Raw genomic sequence first — 6,000 nt, forward strand, 5'->3', positions numbered from 1 at the left:
CCAACTAATTATAAGGGTATGGATTCCCTGGCACAACATAGACACGCATCACCTTGAACCAAAAACACTCTCACGGTGCATTTGCATCGATTGCAACAAGTCCGTATAGGTGATTGATCTTTTCTTCACTAGGCCAGCCTGGAATAACAAAACACCAGTCGTTGTTGTTACAAGCGCTGCACTGATTGAACTTAATCTTCCCATAGTGAAACATATCTACGATATGTCTTCCAACAGAGAAAATTCCGCTTAATCGTCGTCTCAAAGCATCCCTGGTTCCTTTCATATCAATGTTGTTACGTTGATTCAAAGAACACAAGAATTCTAATGCATCCTCTTTTGACTGACCACTTCCGGACATGCTAAGTAGTCCAACTATATATGACGCCCATATGGCCTACCGTGGCTGCAACGCGCATCCCGCATAATGCTTCCACATTACCCCGCTCAAAACATGTCGAACGCTTCTAAATATCGCTTTGTTCGCAAGCCCTCGTATTGGTCCACGAAATGCCGGACTTCATGCTATGCATAGTACCGCTTAGGATGGTCTTGGTACTTTTCCATTGAAATTGTGTTCCACACTTGTGGAGTGTTTGCCAACGTATTGAACAATGGGCACACACATGCCATACGAAAGAGATCTTCCGAGGAGTTGGTTGCCACGTATAATCACTTTAAACCAAGCTAATTCCGGGATAAAGGCTCGAGGCACATCCAGATAGAGATGCTTCCTTCTCTTTCCTCCGATCAGAGTGTAATGTTTGGAATTCATTGAAATATTTTTGAATGGAACGATTTGAGGATGCAAGAGGGAGAAATGAGAATATACGGGCTTTGGGTTTGTTTTTAGCATCCGTTGTACTGCTTGAAAAGGTGTTTTTGGGTTTTACCAAGTTGACCTTTTGAAAGAAACAACTCAACACCCAAAACATAAGACAAAGTAAGGGAAAACGCTATCAAAATGCAAAGGAGTCGACTCCCAAAAGTCAATTAATAACCTATTTCCATAGCCATTGTTAGGCTTTTCCCGCCATTAAATTCATTGATACAAATGTGATGGATTACTGACTAGTGACAGAAGGTCCCATCGTATACTTTTCATTTTCCCACACCACACTACCCCTATTAAATGACGGATTCTTATCCAACTAGTTGCCTTAATGAAATATAAAGAAAATAATATATTTAAAGCAGTGTCCCCTCAATTGTAAGATTAATTGGTAGTGAAATAGTATATCGCTTATCGGAGTAAAATGTGTCACAATTCTGACGGTACAGGTGTCCAGATCGTGACCAACCCACCCACACACAGAAAAGAAGGATATAATTCGATTTGGGCAGAGATGAGAGAGAGCTGAGTGAGAAGTTTAGGGTTATGACTTATGAGTGAAGGGGTATAACTGAGAAGGTATGAGTCCGAAGAGGTTTTAGTGAGAAGATCTGAGTGAGAAGAGGTACAAGTGATAAGATTCAACATGTCTCGCCTTCATCTCCCGCTCAAACAAAGAGGTGTCAGATTGTGGAGCCGCAATGGTGCTTCGGTTTCAAAATCGATAAAATCGAGGAAGCCATTTGGAAGTGTCTAACCTCCTATGTAAGTTCTCATTTCCACATATGTATGTGGGTGAAAAAATCCTAGGTCTAACTCGACAGAATTATTTTGCATATATGGTGCCTGCAATTAGGAGCCACCAGCTGCAATGGATTCGAATGGGTTGATGTAACCTCACAAGCAGACAAGGTCGATAACGTATGATGCCACAAGATGCTTAATATGTCAAGTCCATTAAGGACTTGGTATTAGTTTTATTAGTTGTATCAATTGTCATATTATTTGTTCTTTTAATGACCAATTAAGTGCACGGTTTCAAGGATTGTAAAAGTTCTCCCCAAAAACACATGTTGCACGCACCACCAATGACTTTTCAAACCCAATTTGTAATTTTTGTTATTGAAATAGGTGGATTAGCATTGAGTTTAAATTATTGTTTGAAACAAAAGCATTTACTTGTCAGAAACCCAGTAAAAACTTTCCTAGACTTACTTTACAAAAATAAAGTCATAAGAAGACGATAAAATGACAATACAGGGCCAATACGATGCAATAATAAGACAATACCTTTTTTTTAAGATTGCATAATTATTCAGTGTATATAGATTGTTTATTGATTGTTTACTGCATGTAAATCGCATGATATTGACTGCTTTATTAAAGGTTCATTAATCTGCATGTATTTCGTGATGTTATTATCCGATATTGAGTGTTTATTGAAGGTTTATTGATTGTTTACATGTTTCGTGAAGGTTTCATGATTGTTAATCGCATGTATTTCATGTTATTGAACCGATATTGAATGTTTATTGAAAGTTGATTGAGTGTTTATCGCATGTATATCGCATGTTATTGCTCCAATATTGTATGTTTATTGGGACAAAAGTAGGATTCTAGCTAGATTTAAGGGGAAACGGTCCTTATTCTTTGTTTTCGTAGGGAAGAACAACTTAAGTAGAATTTCCTATTCAATACGCACTTTTATGGTTGATGTAATTGGAATCGATGTATATTGCATGTCTATTTATATTGCTTGTCCGCTGCTCTGTATTGTTATTTATTCCGTCAGAACTAATACAAATCAATATGTATTTAATAAATGTAAAGATATGCACGCAATAGATAAGCAATATAGACTCCAACAGATATGCAATATAGACGCACCAATATACATTATCATATGTTACTCACCTGCCCAAAACCAATAAAATAAAGAAAATCAATCCAATTTATTAACCGATTATAAAGGAGAGAGGGATTCAAACCCGAGGGGCATGGAACCAATAGGGAGTTTTTAGAGCATTGCACTGGGGACATTTTTTCATGTGTTTCTATAAGGAGGGCATGGTTGAATAAAATATTGGAGGCGAGGCCATAGCAGCCTATTCCCTTACAGAATACTACTTTATTAAGATACAACCTATTATGATTAAGTCAAGGCATGTTGAACGTCTTAAAGATTGGGATCTGATATTTGGAATGGTGGCTTGGATAAATGATGACATATCACTTTGCAATGATGTAATACACTTAAAAAGCCATCAGTCCCTATGTGAATATGCATTCTTCAAATCCAAATTCACATATGCAGTCTTCAAATCCCAATTCAATGCAGTTTGGTTGAGGTTAGGTAAATGTCGCAAGGAGTTAGGCCAATATTACACCGATGTTTGTTTCATTACATCAAAAAAAACTTTACACTCCATATGCACATTCTATGTATGGGAATGACATGTGTCTAACTTCAAAACGATCTGCTTATTCATTTAGATTGCCCACGGCAATAGATTTACAGATCCGCCATTTTTCTTCTCTCCAACCTCAAGATTCCATTTCGTAGTCTTTATTTTTCTATGTTTCAACCGCTCCATATACATTTCAAGACAATATGAGAATAAACATAGCGTAATATCACACTAATCAAATGAAAGCATGCATCCGCTATAATATTTGCCACTATTTTGTTCTAATTGTTATTGTCCAAGAATTTAAATCTAAATTTCATACACAAATACACTAAGATTGAGAAAGACAAGAAGAATTCGTGAAAGGTAGGTGGAATTCAAGGACCCATGGGTCTCTATTGGTATTTACATGACTTTGAAATTTGACATTCCCAAAACCTATTTCATCATCATGTGCCTAAACCAAGTTCAACCGATATCATGGCATGTAAGCATCTCTCCCCGCAATTCTGCAGCCAACTTCAACCAAATGGTATGCTCATGAGGTGCAAGTAGCTATGAAATCTCAAGACTCTCAATGTACCAATGTACTTCAACACGAACATACCACAATCGCTCAAGCAAAAACAAGAACTCGATCAATTCAACTAATGACATTCTAACATAATTGACAAATTAAAGTAATAAATTAAATAAAAAGTTGTGCTCACCATTAGCTCGTAGGAACATCCACACGATGTATTGGCCATGGACACCACCAATCTCGGTGCACTCTGCTCGCATAAACACATTCTTCATAAAGCTGAGGGTGTGCGTAAGATTTGGAATCGTAATTGACAAAATGAAGCTTCCTTTAAGCTCTGATCTGGAATGAGTGAAACCATTGAATCGTAGACTTTGATTTCACACTGAATCAGATCAATCTCTAGAGCCACCCAATGCTTATATTTTTGCAACATACAAGGTACATACACCTTATACGTGTTCTGCCAATCCAATCCACAAGCCGAACCTTGCCATTTACAACGTTCACTAAACTGGTTCTAATTTTCCACCCAACTTGCTCTTTTTTCCTTTTATTATCCGCAAAGCAAGTATGGATGTGATTCTGTGAAATAGAAAACAATCAATGGTTAAACAACTCCACAAAGCAAGTATGGATAATTTGTAATTATTAATCAGACTTGGTCAAGGCCTATGCCATATCTGATGTAGCATGCAAATGTGTGTTAGTTTAAACACTTAGAGCAATAAGACATAACATATAAGAAAAGCTGAAGGGAAGAAAAGGTAGAAGGCAGGCAGAAATCAGAGAGTTTAAAGGAATGTTTAATCAATATTCAAATCTGAATTGTAAAAGAACTACATAGGGTATTTATAGCAACTAAAACCTAGAGAGAATAGAATTAAAATCCCTAGGTAAAACAGAAATCCTATTCCTAATAAAATAGGAAACTTAGAAATCCTAATAGGATTTGGAAAACTAACTTAGAATCCTACTAGGATTTGGAAAACTAAAGAATATAGGAAACTAACAAATCAATTAGGAAACTAAACAATTTAGGTCCTATGCATCCGTGATCACATACCATAAAAATACATCTATCGTTGTCCAACTGATATTTCTACTTCCTCCAACCCTGTTGTCGCCTTGATGAGATACAAGCTTCAAATCAATGTAAAGCTGTACATGTTTTCTCTTGTCAATCTCATAATCTATAACATTCAAACAAATGCATAATCAATTAAACTTACATCTCCTTTCAAATCAACTGCTTATTTTTGATGAGGGAAGTAAGAATTTAATCTCAGCTCTACGCCAAATTGTATCACCAAACTATGAATATAAAAAGTTTTAGAACACAACAATTAAAAAATATATACACTATGCCTTCTATCTCAAAACAAAGGACTTACTTGTTATGGCGCTATTCAACAAAGTTTCAGCAATTTCATCATATCATCATGCTAATCGCTTCATTGGGTCTAACGTCCAAGTCCGGTTGTCTTTGGCAAATTTTTTTTAACCACTTCATTAGCTTCAACGATCTTCCACATAGGAATAATCCTCTTCCTCTTCCGTAATTGGACCCCTTGTTCCACACCTTGACCTTCATCATTCAACCAAACGTTCAACTGAGATAACACAGCTGTAGGTTGATCCAAATCAATGTCCCCGACAGTAACCTCAACCTTTGTCCCCTCCGTGCTCTCGCCAATGTCATCGCCAACCAACATAACTTCATCATCTCTTCTCACATTGGTTTCCTTTGCACTTCCTTTTCTCCTCACTCGCTTTTTCACTCTTGCCCTTCCTTTTTTTTTTTTTTTTTCGATCCTCTCCTCATCGCTTTCTGCGCTTCTTCCTCTCCTCAATGCTTTTCTTTGCGCCTTTCCTCCCTTTGTCGCTTTTATTTTCACTCTGTTTCACTTTCTTTTCCTTGAGCCTCTCTACCTCCTTTGGTTTTTGCACTTCACCTCCTTCAATCTCCTTCTCTCCTTTTCTCTCTCCTCATTTCTCTTATTTGGCATCACCCCCTTCAATCCTCCCTTCTTCCTTTTCCTCTCTCATTTGTCTTATTTGCCCTCTTCACCCTTTCAATCCCTCCTCTCCTTGTCCTCTCCCTCATTTCTCGTTATTTGGCTCCTTCACTTCTTCTTCAATGTCCTCCCCTTCATTCCTCTCCTTCATTTCTATTATTTGGCCCTTCATCCCATCAAGCATGCCATCCACTTCTCATATCCCTTAAATAGAGGACA

Source organism: Prunus mume, linkage group LG2 (assembly GCF_029339155.1).
Source record: "Prunus mume cultivar Tortuosa linkage group LG2, ASM2933915v1, whole genome shotgun sequence".
Lineage (NCBI taxonomy): Eukaryota > Viridiplantae > Streptophyta > Magnoliopsida > Rosales > Rosaceae > Prunus > Prunus mume.